The following is a 19,339-nucleotide window of genomic DNA, read 5'->3' as shown; positions in this document are numbered from 1 at the left end:
AAAAAAAAAAAAAAAAAAAAGGTATTAGGTGGTTGGTACAGTGCCTTTAACGCAAAGATTTTCAGAGAGCCAAGTTGGTCCAGACTCTTAGTGTCAGGGTTAGGGTTGGCACCTGTCCAGGATTCACCCGGACAGTACAGGTTTTGAATCACGTGTCCGGGTTTCAGTCCGCCTGAAATCCAGACAGGAATGTGGCTCGGAACAGGAGCTGACAAAAAGGGTGATGGGGCACTATGTACACCACATTTCTAATCTCTTTGGAGCGCCCAAAGGTGTCCCAGGTCTATTACAATCCTATTGTGTATATTAAAGGGGTTGTAAAGGTTCGTTTTTTTATTTTCTAAATAGGTTCCTTTAAGCTAGTGCAATGTTGGTTCACTTATCTTTTCCTTCGATTTCCCTTCTAAATGTTTCTTTTCTTTGTTTTCTTTGTCTGAATTTCTCACTTCCTGTTCCTCCTCAGTAAGCTGTTCTGGCTGACTAACCACCGCTCGGATGATGGTGTGAAGTTTACTGAGGAGAAACAGGAAGTGAGATATTCAGACAAAGAAAAAAAACATTTAGAAGGGAAATCGAAGGAAAAGGTAAGTGAACCAGCGATGCACTAGCTTAAAGGAACCTATGTAGAAAATAAAAAATTAACCTTTACAACCCCTTTCTAAAAAAAAAAAAAAAAAAAATTATTTGCTGCCCGCCGAAAAAGTGTTTAGGATCGGCTTGAAGAAAACAAAGTGGCAACCCTAGTCAGGGTACAAATAAAAGTGGACATGATTTGGGTTTTTCCACAAAAGGTACATGTGGAGAGAACCCGGGAGCTCCCGCGGGTGCAGAGCCATAAACCCAACACCAAGCCTTCAGTACAGAGAGCACGGAGCTAGCAAGACTATGGAGAGGCTTAGGGCTCCTATATAATAAATGTTTTAAAGCCTCATAGGATCCCAAGCCCGCTGCTTCCTGGGGCATCATCAAAGCGGGCAGTCAACATATTGGCCTAAATTTATGAAGAAATTTGATTTTTTTTTTATTATTTTAAGTTTGTAGAGCAGAAAGTAAAAAATTTTTTTTTTTTTTTTCCAAAATGGTGGCTTTTTTTTGTTTGTAGTTAAGTTACCAGTAAAAAAATAAAAGTCCCTAGATCTATCCCGTAGTTTGTAGACGCTATAACTTTTGCGCGAACCAATCAGTATACACTTATTGGGATTTTTTTTAGCAGAATATATATTGGCCTAAATTAATGAAGAAATTTACAGGTTTTTCTTTTGTTTATAAACGCAAAAAAAAAAAAAAAAAAGCAGGAGGTGATCAAATGCCACCAAAAGAAAGCTCTATTTGGGGGGGGGGCGGATTTCAAAGCCGCATGTCCGTGTGGCTTCAGCTACGACTTGGAAGACATCCATGTGGCTTCTTGCACAGATATCTATGCAAGTCACACCCGAAATCGCCAAAAGTAGTGCAGGAACTCGTTTTTCAAATCGATGCGCCACCGCAAACTACGCGTCGCACCGATTTGAACAGCCCCATTGCTGACAAAAGGGCACAACGTGTCAAATCGCATGACAAGTCACTCTGGTGTGAACAGGGGGCTAAAACAAGAAGCCACTGGCGATTAGAAGGCTCCATTCACATCTATGTAGGTGTGAAAGCGCATGCTCGTTTTTGTGTGTTGCATTTAATAGGCTGCCCCCCGGGTGGATTTTATTTAAATAAAGTCGATTTAAAAACCACTTGTAAAAAGGCTTCGATTTAAATCAACTCAAATCAAATCATACATTTTTAAAGAGCAACTGTCATCTCTGTCCCGCTGTGGACTCACCGACAGTCCCATTCACTTTAATGGGACGGCTGGTGATGCGGCAGTGACACAACGAGGTGAGGGACGTGGCGGCAGCAGGTGAGTGGATGCCCGCTAACAGGCGCTGCCATGATGGATCTGAAATGACAGGCACTTCTTAAATGCAAGGATTTATTCTTGCTGGTAGTTTAGAATCTTTAATATTTGCAAACAAAATGAAGGTTTCCCATTTAGAATAATAAGCTGTCAGGTTAGTAAAGCAGCGATATCAGAACCGATTCAATCATACAGTTTGTAATGAACATAGATGTGAGAAACAATGGGATAAAGGAATATTCCTGAACTTTGTTTTATCTCATAGTTACTGTGACATTGTGTGAATGAATCAATGCAGTGCATGTTATCTCAGCTTGCATTCATTGACTGAGTTTACCAAATATATATATATATATATATATATATATATATATATATATATATATATATATATATATATATATATATATATATATATATATATATATATATATATATATATATATATATATATATATCTATATCTCGGCAGAAAGGCTCATACAGGCAAACTAACGTACCTCTATGTTGCCCTTTAAGAGGAGGCCAGCAGGCAGCGTGCATGCGCGCCTGCGGCAAGCTCCCCGTGTCGGGACGCGGGTCCCGCGTACTTGATCGCTGCGGAGATACCCGCAATGGTCTCATGGAGAGGAAGAACGGGGAGATGCTAATGTAAACAAGCATCTCTCCGTTCTGCCTAGTGACAGTGTCACTGATCTCTGCATTTGTATAACACAGATTTCTGTATATATGATAATGATCCCAAAAATTTAAAATAAATAAATAACTTTTAAGCCTGTGTTGGGGGTGGTCTCTATATATGTCCCACCTGAGTGATACTGTAAGCTCTATGTTTGAAATTCTGTATGTTTTATTATGATTGTCCATGTGCCTGTTATTTCTTCCGCATTAAATAAATAAAAGAATTACAAAAAATAAATAAATAAATAAATAACTGATCGCCGCCATTACTAGTAAAAAAGAAATAAAAAGCATTTTTTTTCAAAATTGTCGCTCTTTTTTTGTTTATAGCGCAAAAAATAAAAACTGCAGAAGGTGATCAAATACCACCAAAAAAAAAAAAAAGCTCTATTTGTTGGGGGGGGGGGGGGGGGGGACGTCAATTTTGTTTGGGAGCCACGACCGCGCCAATTGTCAGTTAAAGCGACGCAGTGCAGAATCGCAAATAGTGCTCTGGTCAGAAAGGGGGTAAAATCTTCCGGAGGATGAAGTAGTAAAAAAATAAAAAAAAAAATCCATTTATCTATATCGACCCTGGGCTGCCCTACATGCCAAAAAAGCGAACTAAAGACTGCGCCATGCCAATCACATGGTACTTTGTTACTATGCATTTTGGTGCATGTTAGCAAGATGCATTGGGGTGCATTAAGGACACCGCTGCACACTTACAGAAGGTTTTTTTTATTTTGTGCATTAAGGAAATTTGCGCTTTTTTGCGTGCATTCCTGCATCGCACAAATCTGAATCTACGGGTAAGCAAGAAGGAAAAAAAAAAAAAAAAAAACTACGAGTGAGAAAACGTGAGTGTGTGAGCCATTCCTTCTGTATCATAGAAAATTAATGTTTGACCGGAGTGCTGCCACCCAGACGTACTATGAAGCAATCTCTATAGGAAATCAGTCTATATGTAGAATTTCCATACCGGCCTGTCCTGTACAGACGCGCACCTGCTGGTTCCCATTTTGCAGCCGTCAGGCGATCAGTAACCTGCAGCTCATTGCACAACCCAGGAAATGCTCAGCGAACGACACGCATTATAAATTAACAAAGTCCAAACGAGTGACGGCAGGGAATACGGCCAAGCCGAGTTTCGGTGAATCGGGCCCTGGGCAGCGTTACAAAAGTTCAGGCGAGAGTCGGGGCTCTGGGTTTTTGGATAGTGAGCTGCCGCATGAGCCGTGGCGCAGTACAACCATATAGACAGGGGACAGTTCACAAGGACTCTTTCACAGCATCAAAAAAAAAAAAAATCAAAAAAAAAAATCTACAGTGATAAACTTTTTTTTTAGGCTGGGTTCACATATCTGCACGTTGAGAACGGGCGTGCAAAAAAATAAATAAAAAAATAGCATGTCTGACAGGCAGAGAAATTATTATTATACAGGATTTATATTGCGCCAACAGTTTGCACAGCGCTTTACAACATGAGGCAGACAGTACAGTTACAATACAATAGGGGTCAGAGGGCCCCGATCATTAGAGCTTACAATCTAGGAATGTGCTGCACTTTAGCGGACATGCGGAGTGCCATCAATTCTTAACCGCTTGAACTTCGGAAGATTTAGATCCCTTCCACACCGAGACGGTTTTCAGGCATTTTAGCGCTACAAATAGCCTCTAAATATCGCCCGAAAACCACGTCCCATTCATTTCAGTGCGTATTTTCACACTGAGGTGACGCGATTGCGGGACGTTCCTAAAAAGTCCTGCAAGCAGCATCCGTGGGGCAGTTTGGGAGCGATGTATACAGCACTCCCAAAACGCTCTGCCCATTAAAATGAATGGGCAGCGCTTCCAAAGCTCCTGAAAAGTGAATTGAAAAGCACCGCAACATGGGCGCCGAAACCCAGTGGCAGTTAATTAGCCGCCCCCCCCCCCCCAGCGTCAGTTAGGCTAAAAATAACGCCTCTCCTGTCACTCCAGTGTGAAAGCCAGAGGGCGTGCTTGCGGGACATTAAGGGCAGTTTCACACTGGGGTGTTGTGGCGTCGGCGGTAAAGCACCGCTATACAGTGCTGGCCATCGTTTTCAATGGCAGGGGCGTTTCAGGAGCGCTCTATTGACCGGTCCCCGCAATGGCCCAAAGATGCTGCTTGCGGGACTTTTTCTCCCCCCCCCTCCCCATCTTGCAAGCATATCGCCCCCAGTGTGAAAGCCCTACAGGAGCTATTAAAAGTGCTCCGCTAGCGGCCGAAAGCGCCTCTAAAGCTAGCGGCACTTTACCGCCGACGCTCCCATGGTTTAGTGTGAAAGTGCCCGCCGCACTATCGCAGTCCCGTTATAAAAGTTTATATATCCTGTTTCCCCGAAAATAAGACCTAGCGTCATTGTCGGTGATGGCTGCAATATAAACCCTACCCCCCCCAAATAAGCCCTAGTTAAAGGGTCCTTGTGGGTCTTATTTTCAGGGTAGGGCTTATATTGCAGCCATTACCGACAATCGCACTAGGTCTTATTTTCGGGGAAACAGGATAGATACGGTATATATAATAAAATAAAATACGATACAATGTCCAGTATATACACACACACCATAGTTAATACACGCTATAACTTTCACACAAACCAGTCACCACACACTTATTGGGATTTCTTTTACCAAAGACATGTAGACATTTTGGCCAAAAACGTATTAAATGTGGAGTTCCACCCTTTTTTTTTTTTTTTTTTTTTTTAGTTTATTAAAAGTCAGCAGCTACAAAAAAGTATAGCTGCTGACTTTCAAACAAACCAAACACTCACCTGTCCTACGGTCCAGCGATGTGGGCACCCGGAGCCTCTCTCCTCTCCCCCTCCTCGGCGCTAGGGTTGCCACCTGTCCAGGATTCACCCGGACAGTTCGGGTTTGGAATCATGTGTCCGGGTTTCAGACTGCCTGAAACCCGGACACATTATTTAGACTGGACTATGGCTTCCCAGCAGGGTTACTGACTGCAGTTGTCTAAGCTGAGAGCGTCTGTTACACTCTTTAACACTGCCCAAAGCCAGCACTAAGAACCCCCCCCCCCCCCCCAACACACACACACACACACACAGACAGGAGAGGAGAGAGGGCTTGATCTGCACCTATTCCCCCCTACCCCTCTGTGTCTGCCACACTCCAATCTCCGACACTGTGCCTCAGAATAGGAAAGTAAGTTGGGGCTGGAAATTTGAAGTCCAGCCTCAGATACATCTGGATGAGAGGTACTGACTTGCCAAGGGGTGAGTGAACTCACCATCCAGCCCTGTGTGACTGAAATCTCCTCCCCTTCTCTCTCCTGCCTCTGAGTAAGTACACTAAGGCAAATCAGGGTTCTCAGAGCACCCTTTACATCAGATTCTCCTTTACACTAGAGGCCACAGTGTTTCCCCTTACATCAGAGTCTTCTCCGTACATCAGAGCTCTCAGTGTTCCTCCTTAAATCAGGGTTCCCAGACCATCCCTTATGTTAGAGGCCCCAGAGCTCTCACTTACATCAGAGTCTGCAGAGTCCCCTCTTACAGTATAAGGGAATTCTGTGAGTTCAGGTGTAAAAGAGAACTCTGTGGACTCTGATGTAAAGGAGGACTCTTGTTCTTAACTTTATATGATTAGAAATGTTATTTAATAGCAAAATATATGTATAGTTCATACTATAAAAAATAATTGCTGTGCGCCACTAAAGTGTTCGAGCTTGACTTGAAGAAAAGGTGGCAACCCTACTCGGCGCCTCCATTGATACTGTGAGGCGCGAGTCGCGCTACGCTCTCCTATTGGCCAGCCAATCTTCTGGGACCTGTGTTGTGTCCCAGAAGATCGCTGGCAGGGAGGAGTCGCCTAGGCGGCCGAGAACAGGAAGGAGGAAGTGGGACAGGAAGTCCCACTAAAAAAGGAGGATACACCCCCCCCCCCCCCAAAAAAAAAAAATTACATGCCAAATGGGGCGAGGAGTGCTTAGAGCGCAAGTTCCACTTTTGGGTGGAACTCCGCTTTAAGAGAGAGAATAAATATATATTTTTTTTTATTGTTATTTTTTTATTGGATATGTTTTATAGCAGAAAGTAAAAAATAAATAAAATATTCTCTCAAAATTGGTCTTTTTTTGTTTATATAATAAAAAAAAACAAAAAAGGTAAATAAATACCACCCAAAAAAAGCTTCATTTGTGTTAAAACAAAAAAATAAATAAAAATAAATAATAATAAAAAATTTATAAAAAATGTATGTTTGGGTACAGCATTGCATGACTACGCAATTGTCGGTGAAAATAATGCAATGCGGCATAGCAGAAAAAAAAATATAAAAAAATGAATGGGATAAAATTTTCTGGAACTGAAGTGGTTACAATACCACACTGAAACAACGAGCTAGTGGTTGCGGCATGCTCCCTGTTGCCGAGTTTAATTTGCCACTGCTACAATGCAAACACAGTCGCAGCATTCTCATCCCGCTCAATAGTAGAATGCAGCTGGATGAACGGGGGGCAGTAAAACCACGGCTCATTTGCCCCCCCCCCCCTCTGTGCGCTCATCTGAAATAGCCCCAAGACAAGGATAAGACACCGGTTGCCCATAGCAACCAGACACTTCAGCTCTAACCTGTATTAGAAAAAAAAAAAAAAAAAAATAGACTTAGTAACCCATAGCAACAAAGCAGGTCTCAGCGCACCGCAGTCAGATGGATTCCGATTGGTTGCTCTGGGTTACTCCACTAGCAGCATATTTATTGAGTACTACAGTAACCCATAGTGACTGTGCGCAAAATCATTGGTTACGGCGTTCTCCATATGCAGAGATGTGAACCTAGCCGTAGCCACCTTCCCACCGCCGCCACCCTGGCAGATCCGGGGGGCCCCTCTGACATCTGCCCCCTTCCCACGCAGGTGGCCGGTGACACCAATTAGGACACCACAGTAACCCCCCGCCGCCCCCGCCAGCCACAATCCAGATAGAAATAACCGAGCGGACCCTTTCCACCTCTTCTTTGTTGTCGTTAAGCGAGAGCTTCCCGGACATGGGGCTACGTGACTCCTAACCCTCCGATTCCCATGGGAACCGCTACAGGAGACACATTTATGGGAAGTTTACATCACACAATAAAACTGGCGAGCTCAGCTCATTTTTACACTTGTGTATGTAATATACACTCACTGGACACTTTATTAGGTACACCTGTTCAACCGCTTTGCAATACAAATTGGTAATCAGCCAATCACATGGCAGCAACTCAATGCATTTCACCATCTAGACGTGGTGAACACGACTTGCTGAAGTTCAAACCGAGCATCAGAAAGGGGAAGAAAGGGGATTTAAGTGACTTTGAACGTTGCATGGTTGTTGGTGCCAGACGGGCTGGTCTGAGCATTTCAAAAATTGCTGATCTACTGGGATTTTCACGCACAACCATCTCTCAGGATTACAGAGAATGGTCTGAAAAAAAAGAGAAAATATCCAGTTGTGTGGAGGAAAATGCCTTGTTGAGAGGAATGGGCAGACTGGTTCCAGATGATAGAAAGGCAACAGTAACTCAAATAACCACTCGTTACATCCAAGGTATGCAGAATACCATCTCTGAACACACAACACATCCAACCTTGAAGATGATGGGCTACAGCAGCAGAAAACCACACCAGGGGTGACTCCTGTCAGGGAAGAACAGGAAACTGAGGCTACAATTCGCACAGGATCACCACAATTGGACAACAGAAGATTGGAAAAACATTGCCTGGTCTGATGAGTCTGGATTTCAGCTGAGACATTCAGATGGTCGGGTCAGAATTTGGTGAAAAAAACATGAAAGCATGGATCCATCCTGCCTTGTATCACCGGTTCAGGCTGGTGGTGGGGGTGTAATGGTGTGGGAGGAGCTGATCAAATACCCCCAAAATAAAGCTCTATTTGTGGGAAAACAAGGACATCAATTTTATTTGGGTACAATGTCACATGACCGCGCAACTGTCAGTTAAAGCAACGCAGTGCCCCATCGTAAAAGGGGGGGGGGGGGGGTGAAACCTTCCAGGGCTGAAGTGGTTACCTTTGCTATCACTAGGGAGCCAACAAGTTCCCTATGTAATAGCACGAGTAGGTGACAGGTCCTCTTTATGAAGACATTAAGGCGCTATTAGACCTTTAGCCGCTGGTCACCAAATCCGAATTTGAAATTGTGCAACTTCACTTGAAATCGCACCTTTTTAAAGCTGCACGTCAGTGAAACTTCAGCTGCAACTTGGCTGAGGTCTGTGCAACTTCATGCATAGTTGTCTGTGCAAGTCACACCGAAAATTGGCAAAAGTAGTGCTTTTTCAAATCGATGCGGCGCTAAAAAGTGGAAGTTGCAGCTATTTGAACGGTTCCATTGCCGACAATAGGGTGCAACTGGTCATGTCATTTCAACCTGTCAAATTGCAGGACAAGTCACACCAGTGGGGCTCGGTGTCTCCCTTGCCCTCTGCTGGAGCTAATCAAGAACAGGTTGTGTTGGATCAGCTGCTTCCCCGGCTGCAGCATCTGGAAAATGGCAATTGTGAACCCGGAAGTGATGCAATAGACATACTGCAGACATGCTCCAAGAGACGGTCAGAGACTGCAGACAGGAGACGGTCAGAGACTGCAGACAGGAGACGGTCAGAGACTGCAGACAGGAGACGGTCAGAGACTGCAGACAGGAGACGGTCAGAGACTGCAGACAGGAGACGGTCAGAGACTGCAGACAGGAGACGGTCAGAGACTGCAGACAGGATACAGGAGACGGTCAGAGACTGCAGACAGGATACAGGAGACGGTCAGAGACTGCAGACAGGAGACGGTCAGAGACTGCAGACAGGATACAGGAGACGGTCAGAGACTGCAGACAGGATACAGGAGACGGTCAGAGACTGCAGACAGGATACAGGAGACGGTCAGAGACTGCAGACAGGATACAGGAGACGGTCAGAGACTGCAGACAGGATACAGAAAATGCTCAGAGACTATGAACATGTTACAGGGGTTGTTGGAGACTGGGGGCATGCTTCAGAAGTCAGTCATAGACTGGAGACATACCGGTAGTACAATCTATAACAGCCTCTATTCATCTGGAAAGGGTTTCCAGAGTATATTGGAGTGTAACTCTGGGGGATCTCTACCTATCAAAGCCAACAAGGACATTGGTGAGGTCAAGCACTGATGTTGAGATGAGAGGACCTGGTTCGCAATTGTAGCTTTCATTTATCCTAAAGGTGTTCGGTGGGGTTGAGGTCAAGGGTCTGAAGGCCACTCAAGTTCCTCCACACCAAACTCTTCACACCATGCCTTTATGAAGCTGGCTTTGTACAGAGGAACTATAGTGATGCTGGAACACAGAAGGACCTTCCCCAGACTGTTACCACAAGTTTGAAGTATGCAATTGTCTAAAATACCTGTGTACGCCTAGGTCCACACTGAGCTGCAGGAACGAAATTTTGCGAGTTCAGCTGAACTCACATGATTTCACAGATATCTTTGTGGGATTCTGCACAGATGTCAATGGAAATCGCACCCCGAAATCGCAAAAATTAGTACAGAAACCACTTTTTTGAAATAGGGGCGGCGCCGCAAATTCAGCATCACACCAGTTGGGATGGTGCCATTGCCGCTAATTAAACATGTCAAATCTCACCAATGTGAACCAGGGCTACGGCGTAGTATTAACAGTACCCTTCACTGGCAACACCTGAGCAGAGTTATTTGGAAGGCGGGGGGGGGGGCGGGGGGTCCACAAACTTTTGGTCAGATAGTAGGTGTAACTGTCCACCAATGTTTCACCATATAGCAGGTATACCTGTCTGGTGTCCACATACGTTTGGCTATATAGTAGGTGTAATGGTCAGATATCAACATAGGCTTGGCCATATAATAGGTGTAATGGTCAGGTGTCCATGTAGGTTTGGTCATTAAAGTAGATGTAATGGTCAGGAGGTGTCCACATACATTTGGCCCTATATGAGCAGAAATGGTCAGGTGTCCACATTTGTGTGTCCATACAGGTTTGGCCATTTAGTAGATGTAACGGTCAGGTGTCTAAATACACATAGGTTGGACTTGATCTTGTGTCTTTTTTTTTTTACCTAACCTATATGTATGCAACTATATTGTCAAAAGTATTAGGACACCTGCCTTTACACACAAGAACTTTAATAGCGTCTTAGCCCCTGTACACACGGTCGGAGATTTCGACAACCAACTCCGTCGGATTTTGTCCGTCAGATCTTGTCCGAAACTGTTGCATACACACGGTTGGACTAAGTTGTCGAAAAATCCGATCTTTCAGAACGTGATGACGTAATTTCGTTACGATGGGACTACGTTCAGGCTAGTAGCCAATAGCTTTGATGTATAAATTTGATCTGAGCATGCGTGGCACTTGGTCCGATCTAAATTCTCTACACATGATCGGAGTATGTCCGATTGAACCAGTTGGTCGGGAAATATTTCCAACATGTTGGAAAATTGGGTACGACGGATATTCCGGAATCAGTCCGATGCATACCACACACAGTCAGATTATCCGACAACACGGTCCGATAGGACACATTCCGATGGATTCTCCAACCGTGTGTACAAGGTCTTAGTCTGTAGGGTTCAATATTGAGTTGGCCCACCCTTTGCAACTATAACAGCTTCAACTCTTCTGGGAAGGCCGTTCACAAGGTTTAGGAGTGTGTCTATGGGAATGTTTGACCATTCTTCCAGAAGCGCATTTGTGAGGTCAGGCACCGACGAGAAGGTCTGGTTTGCAGTCCCCACTCTAATTCATCCCAAAGATGTTCTATCGGGTTGAGGTCAGGATTCTGTGCAGGCTAGTTAAATTCCTCCACCCCAAGCTCGCTCCAAGTCTTTATGGATCTTGTTTTGTGCACTGGTGTGCAGTCATGTTGGAACAGGAAGAGGCCATCCCCAAACTGTTCCCACAAAGTTTGGACAATTTCATGCTCCCAAAGTCTTGTTATGCTGACGCCTTAAGAGTTCCCTTCACTGGAGCAAAGGGACCAAGTCCAACCCCTGAAAAACAACCCCACACAATAATCCCCCATCCACCAAATTATATGGACCCGTGCACAAAGCAAGGTCCATAAAGACATGAATGAGAGAGTTTGGGGTGGAGGAACTTGACTGGCCTACACATCAACCTGATAGAGCACCTTTGGATGAATTAGAGTGGAGACTGCGAGCCAGGCCTTCTCATCCAACATCAGTGCCTGACATCACAAATGCGCTTCTGGAAGAATGGTCAAACATTCCCATAGACACACTCCTAAACCTTGTGGACAACCTTCCCAGAAGCATTAAAGTTGTTATAGCTGCAAAGGGTGGGCCAACTCAATACTGAACCCTACGCAGGGACGCCATCAGGGGGGTACAGCCGTTACAACAGTAAGGGGCCCCGAAGGGCCCGCCCGGGCCAGAAGAAGGCAGGATGGGTGAAGAGGAGCCGTGCATTACAGAATCGATCTCGGCTCATTCTGCATTCTGCGGCATTGAGCTCAGACATTGAGCTCTTGCTGTCTCCTCTGGCTACTATGTGCACCCCTCGTGTAGTGTGCACCCCTCGTGTAGTGTGCTCCCCTCGTGTAGTGTGCTCCCCTCGTGTAGTGTGCTCCCCTCGTGTAGTGTGCTCCCCTCGTGTAGTGTGCTCCCCTCGTGTAGTGTGCTCCCCTCGTGTAGTGTGCTCCCCTCGTGTAGTGTGCTCCCCTCGTGTAGTGTGCTCCCCTCGTGTAGTGTGCTCCCCTCGTGTAGTGTGCTCCCCTCGTGTAGTGTGCTCCCCTCGTGTAGTGTGCTCCCCTCGTGTAGTGTGCTCCCCTCGTGTAGTGTGCACCCCTCGTGTAGTGTGCACCCCTCGTGTAGTGTGCTTCTCAGCAACATGTCAGCTTTGTGAAAACGAGCCGGGACCAGGTAGGAAGATCTTATTTACAAGTATGGGCTGTGAATGAAATGGGGGGGGGGGGGGGCGTTTTGTGTATACGGAGGGGCCAGAACTTGTGTGTTTACAGGTTTGTGTATATGTGTGGGGCTGCAATATACACATCTCCCAACTTTCTGAGATGGGAATGAGGGACACCCAAAATTAAAAAGTATGCATTAATATGACGTGCCCCCCCCCCCCCCCCCCCCGCACCTTTAGTAGGTGTATTGGTCAGGTGTCCATGTATGTTTGGCCATACAGTAGAAGTAATGGTCAGGTGTTCACATGTTTGGCCGTACAGACACATTTGTTCATACCATGTATAAAGTATAAGGCTGACTATTCCATAATCCAATGATAATTTAGCAATCCGTACAGCAATCCCATTAGGATTCCAGAACACACAGTCCGAGACATCGTGTGGATTCCTCACTCTTGTAGAACTACAAGGACCAGCCTCTCCAATTATTGCAGCTTTATTCAGTAAGAAAGTGCAGGGCCATCAATAAATACAATCAATCTTTTGAGTAAAATCATTAAAAAACTAAATCTATTTACCGCAGTCACATTTGTACTTAATATAAATTTAATCAATTCTGGACAGCAACAGGTGGAATTTATGGGATTTCAAGTGAAAAGGTGATTAAGTCAGCTGAGAACTCCAAACCGACTTTCAGGTAGGGCAACCGATCCATGGAATGGAATCAGCAATTGATCAGGACGATCAATATACAGAAAAATCACAAGAATGTTGCCTTCTCCTGTATGAACCCCAATTTCTGCATTTGGCAAGGGATTGGATGGATACAATCAATGGTGTATTGTGTTTTTTAACATCCACTCCACCCCAAACTAATAAATACTTTTGATGGTGACAAGTTGAATTGGCTGCCAGCTTCAGCCAGGAGATCTAACCCTGACCACGTCCAACCACCACGTGTGGTCTCACTCCTCTCACTGCAGGCTTTCCTTCATGTTACATTCTGGAGAATGCAGCTGTAACAGTGGCACCGATCCCGTACAGAGCCATAAAATTTAATATCAGATTTAGACGGACTGATCCTTTAAAAACCATCAACCACAAAATGATCTTAAAGTGGATATAAACCCAATTACTGGACTCTCATAGGAGGTTTTAACACATTAATGTCATTTCAAAAGTAACGTTCAATGTATTTAAATCTCCAGATGTCATTATTAGAATTGTCTATGCTTAAAGCGAGTGCCCATGGGACTTTTAAAGAGTCATGCCAAGAAAAAAATAAAATAAAAAATAAAAAAACAGCTTTTAAACCATAATATATAAAATGTTTAACATTTATTATTCACATTCCATATTGAACAATAAAAATAGAGAATATATATTTTTATTTAATATAATATATATAAAAAAAAAGTTGGTGTATAATGCCATATAGCACACTGTGATAATCATAGCAGCAGAATAGTCTCGACGCGTTTCGTAAAACAATGTTCACTTGTTGCAAACACAGATCTCCCTGTATGGCATTTCAGCCGATAGCCGCTTCTCCCTGTTTTCAGCTGAAATCTGTGGGAGGGAGAGGAGGAGATCTGTGCTTGCAACTTTCCCCCGCCGCACTGATCATCCCGACTATCTCCCTGTTGCCCTCCTCCTCCTCTGGCCCCTGTGTATTCCTCTGGCCCCCGTGTCCTCCTCCTCCTCTAGCCCCCGTGTCCTCCGCGTCCTCCTCCTCCGGCCCCCCTCCGCGTCCTCCTCCTCCTCCTCCTCCGGCCCCCCTCCGCGTCCTCCTCCTCCTCCGGCCCCCCTCCGCGTCCTCCTCCGGCCCCCCTCCGCGTCCTCCTCCTCCGGCCCCCCTCCGCGTCCTCCTCCTCCTCCGGCCCCCCTCCGCGTCCTCCTCCTCCTCCGGCCCCCCTCCGCGTCCTCCTCCTCCTCCGGCCCCCCTCCGCGTCCTCCTCCTCCTCCGGCCCCCCTCCGGCCCCCCTCCGCGTCCTCATCCTCCTCCGGCCCCCCTCCGCGTCCTCATCCTCCTCCGGCCCCCCTCCGCGTCCTCATCCTCCTCCGGCCCCCCTCCGCGTCCTCATCCTCCTCCGGCCCCCCTCCGCGTCCTCATCCTCCTCCGGCCCCCCTCCGCGTCCTCATCCTCCTCCGGCCCCCCTCCGCGTCCTCATCCTCCTCCGGCCCCCCTCCGCGTCCTCATCCTCCTCCGGCCCCCCTCCGCGTCCTCATCCTCCTCCGGCCCCCCTCCGCGTCCTCCTCCTCCTCCGGCCCCCCTCCGCGTCCTCCTCCTCCTCCGGCCCCCCTCCGCGTCCTCCTCCTCCGGCCCCTCTCCGCGTCCTCCTCCTCCTCCTCCGGCCCCTCTCCGCGTCCTCCTCCTCCTCCTCCGGCCCCTCTCCGCGTCCTCCTCCGGCCCCTCTCCGCGTCCTCCTCCTCCTCCTCCTCCCCCTCTCCGCGTCCTCCTCCTCCTCCTCCGGCCCCTCTCCGCCTCCTCCTCCTCCGGCCCCTCTCCGCCTCCTCCGGCCCCTCTCCGCCTCCTCCTCCGGCCCCTCTCCGCCTCCTCCGCCTCCTCCTCCGGCCCCTCTCCGCCTCCTTCTCCGGCCCCTCTCCGCCTCCTCCTCCTCCTCCGGCCCCTCTCCGCCTCCTCCTCCTCCTCCGGCCCCTCATCCCCCCGCAGCCGTCTTCCCTCCTCTCCTCTTCCGTCTGATTATGTGATTTACCGGCTCCTTCCTTTTCTGAATTGGACACAGTGAGTAATCGCTACCGATTAGCTCCTGTGTCCTGTGATAACTGAGCATAGTAAACTGTGTTTAGTCTGCTTCAGTTTATGAATGAATGGGAGCCACTGTCTCCTGTTCATTCATTTTCAATGCTGAGAAAGAGACTGAGAACATAGATTCCCCAGACCCTTTCTCAAAAGGGGAGATGTCAGGGGTCTGTTTAGATCCCTGATATCTCATCAAAGCCCACCAACAGGGCTGAGAGATATATTATATTAACAGATAGATAGAGATAGATATCTATCTCTCAGCCCTGTTGGTGGGCTTTGATGAGATATCAGGGGTCTAAACAGACCCCTGACATCTCCCCTTTTTGAGAAAGAGCCTGAGAACAGAGATTCATGTAAAATAATGATAAAAAAAGAAACTACCGACACCATCCCCACCCCTACCAACGCTGTCCACTGCCCCAACAACCCCCTCCCCAAAAAGCATTGTGAAAAAATAAATATATAAAAAATGAAAAGCAAATTAAAAAACTACTGAGACCATCCACTGCCTCATAAACCCCCCCCCCCCCAGTATATGTAAGTGGGGAGAGGGGAATGTATGGAGGTGGGTAGAATGTGCAGGATGGTGTCAGTAGGGCATTGGATGGCATCATTAGTGCTCATTTCATTTTTTTTTTCCTTTTTGCATTTTTTCAAAATGCTTTTTGTGGGCCAGTGGATGGCATCAGTAGGGCAGTGGATGGTGCAAGTGGAGAAATGGACAGTGCCAATGTTTTTTATATTTATTATTTTTTACAAATGTATTTTTGTATTTAATTATCGAGAACAAAATATTTCAAAAATTAACAAAAAAGTTATAATAAAAACAAAAAACGACTGACACTGTCCACTACCCCCTCCCCTATTCATTGTGGAAAAAAAATACATAAATAAAATTTGTAAAAAGTAAAAAAAAAAAAATTACACCATCGACTGGCCCCCAAAGAGCATTTTGAAAAAAATGCAAAAAAAAAAAAAATTAAAATAGTTACGATATGTAATAATAAAAAGAAAGAACTGACACTATCCACTGCCCTACTGACACCATCCTGCACATACTCTGCACTGTACATTCCCTATGTAAGATTACTGCATTCTGCACTACGTAAGGCATCTAAAACTATTAAACCACACCCAATATTTAGTACACTTTAAGCCACACCCACATTTTGCGGCTACGCGCAACGCATTTTATTTGCCTAGAGCCCACTTTTTATCTTGCACACAGGCCCAATGATTTCATGATACGCCCCTGGTGACAACATTCCATCCCTGTCTCCCAATTGTGTGCCTAGGTTGTCACCCTCTCTCACACAGGCTTCATACAGAGACTACGAAGGACCATTTCAAACACGCACACTACACCAGCTTAGTCCACAGCTGTCACCATCAGGAATGTATTAAAATCAGCTACTTTCATTAAAGTAGTCCCACTATGAAAAGGTCCTCGCTTTGATAGGGTGACAACATTTATCCCAGTCTTCCAATTGTGTGCCTATGTTGTCACCCTATCACATGGGCTTCAGATGGGAACTACAGGTGGCCATACAATCAGTCATTTTCAATGTATTTAAATCTGCTACTTTCATTAAAATAATACCAGGTGATTTGGCCATAAGACCCCTTTCACACTGGAGGCGTTTTTTCAGGCGCTACAGCACTAAAAATAGCACCTGAAAAGAGCCTCAGCTGCAAACCCAGTGTGAAAGCCCGAGTGCCTTTACATGGGGGCGCTGCGCTGGCAGGGGGGGGAGAAGGTAAAAAAAAAAAAAAGTCCTGCCAGCAGCTTCTTTGCAGCGGTGAATACCCCGCTCCTCCCCATTGAAAAAAAAAAAAACCGGGGCAGCGCTGCTGTACCATCAGCAAAGCGCAGCTACAGTGGCATTTTGCGGGTGGATTTAACAATTTAACCCCTTTTCGGCCACTAGCGGGGGTTAAAACCGCCCGCTAGCAGCTGAATAGCGTCACTAAAACGGCACTAAAAATAGCGCCGCTTTACCGCTGGCGCCCGGGGAGGCTCAGTATGAAAGGGAGCTTACAGTCCTTGTTCAGTCACCTGCTTTTATAGGGTGACAATGTTTATTCCCTTCTTCCAACTGTGTGCTTATGTTGTCACCCTGTCACATGGGCTTCAGAAAGAGACTACAATTGGTCATTTCAACACACATTACGCAGACATAGTGCACTGTTATCACCATCTGGAAACCCGCCCCGAGAAATGCCATGCAGCCAAAAGTCATTTTCAATTATGTTAAAGTCGCTACCTTCATTAAAAGAACCTCTTGTGATCCTGCCACCAAGGTTTTTGTTTTATAAAGTGACAACGCTCTGCACCCTCCTCCCAATTTTGTGCCTACGCTTTCAACCCAGGCTTCAGATGGAGACTACAAGTGGCCATTTCAACAAGCATTACATCGTCATGGTCTACTCTCGTCACCCGATAAATGCCATACACAGACACAGTAACGTATTTATCTCTGCCACTTTCATTATCCTTACATAAAAAGGTCCTTGCTCACACACCTGCTTTTTCAAAAAAGGGTGACAACCCTCTGTCCCAGCCTCCCAGTTGTGTACCAATGTTGTCACCAGCTTCAGATGGAAACTAGAAAGTCATTGTTTCAACACAGGCATGGTCCACTGCGGTTACCGTCAGGCTACCCACCCTGAGAAATGCCATGCAGCCTTTGCTTAGGGGGACATGTAGACATGAAGTGGGTGTGAAGAGGCTGTAGGAGATCAGCAGCATCAAGATGCACCAATTAAACAAAAAATAAAATAATTAAAATTCATATACACACACACACACACACATACATATATATATATATATATTATAAAATGATGATAAAAAGATAAAATAAACTACCTCATAATCCCCCACCCAGTAAGTCGGGAGTGCGGAATGTATGGAGGTGGGTATTATGTGCAGGATGGTGTGATTAGTTCTCTCTTTTTAATAAAAAAAAAAAAAAGTATTATATATATATATATATATATATATATATTATGTTATATTTATATTAACTGGAATTTGCACCGGAAAATAAAATGAATAACTGACCTACTAAATATCTTCTCTTCTTTTTTTAGTAGATGTACACATATACTTTTATAATTAAAAAAAAAAAATGTATTATATAATATATATATATATATATATATATATATTTTTTTTTTTTTTATTTAAAAAGTGTATGCTTACATCCACTTTAAGAAAAAAAAAAAAAAAAGGAAGGAGAAAAGAAAAATAGGTCAGTTATTCATTTTATTCTCTAGTGCAAATTCCAGGGAACATAAATATAACATATTAAATAAAAAAATGTATATATTTATAATGACAAAAATATAATATAAAAAAAAAAAAATGTATATATATTTAAAAGAAATTAAAAAAAAAATTAGATTTTAATCTGAATAATAATCTGGGATGACCCCAGGGGGGTTTTAATAATTCCCGGGACAGCTCTGGGAATCCCAGGAAATCCTAGCTGGCAGCCATGCATTGGTGTGCAGGGTGGCAGAGCAAAGCAATGTACTCACAAAGTTGTTGGCAGGGCAGCAGTCTGCAGGAGGCACTTGCGGAGTTGCACGCTCATAAGTCTGCGGAATCCTTTGGGGCTCCCAAGAAAATTCACCCTCAGCACCTAACCCAGGAGATCCAGGGCCCTCTTCATTGTCCCTGCCCTGGGTGACAACTGAATTCCTCCAGGATCACAACTCCTCCAGCACACAGAGCAGCTCACAGTCCCCCCCACTTCCAGCAGCCAAGCGCTTTGCCAAAGTCTGCAAGTTGACAGCTCCTGCTAGCAGACAGTTCTGTGGGCGGGGCCAGCACCTGTCACTTAAGCCCTGTGGGCAGGCTTAGGACAGGCTTGCAGGCTTTCTATGCACAGCTGCAGGGTCCTAAAATACAGAGAAATCTTTCGCAGCATCAAAGCGTTCATGGAAACGGATTTTCAGACTTTAACTTCCAGGAATTTTTTATTTTTTAGAACCTGCAAAGTCACTGTCTGCATTAATAAAAACAGCATAGGGAAGTTTCAATAAAAAAATTTTTTATAAATGAAAGTGCGTTTTAAAATTTACATTTTTTTTTTTTGCG

The 19,339-nt window shown here is 45.3% G+C and overlaps 1 protein-coding gene across 3 annotated transcripts in view; it reads right to left on the bottom strand.

Annotated features, from left to right (window-relative positions):
• GCGR (glucagon receptor) overlaps positions 1-19,030 on the bottom strand; it is a 111,415-nt gene extending 92,385 nt beyond the window's left edge. The window contains exon 1 of one of the 3 annotated variants that reach the window (XM_077458842.1): positions 18,778-19,030. The gene's annotated coding sequence lies outside the window, so the exon portion shown is untranslated. Of the gene's footprint in view, positions 1-3,530; positions 3,637-18,777 lie in introns of those variants that run through there. The other 2 variants (XM_077458840.1, XM_077458841.1) reach the window with 2 other exon arrangements.
• Positions 19,031-19,339: the final 309 nt, after the last annotated feature.

This window comes from Lithobates pipiens, unplaced genomic scaffold (assembly GCF_037356315.1).
Source record: "Lithobates pipiens isolate NorthernLeopardFrog02 unplaced genomic scaffold, aLitPip1_a1.2 Scaffold_28, whole genome shotgun sequence".
Classification (NCBI taxonomy): domain Eukaryota; kingdom Metazoa; phylum Chordata; class Amphibia; order Anura; family Ranidae; genus Lithobates; species Lithobates pipiens.
This window is presented reverse-complemented; position numbering and strand designations above follow the sequence as displayed.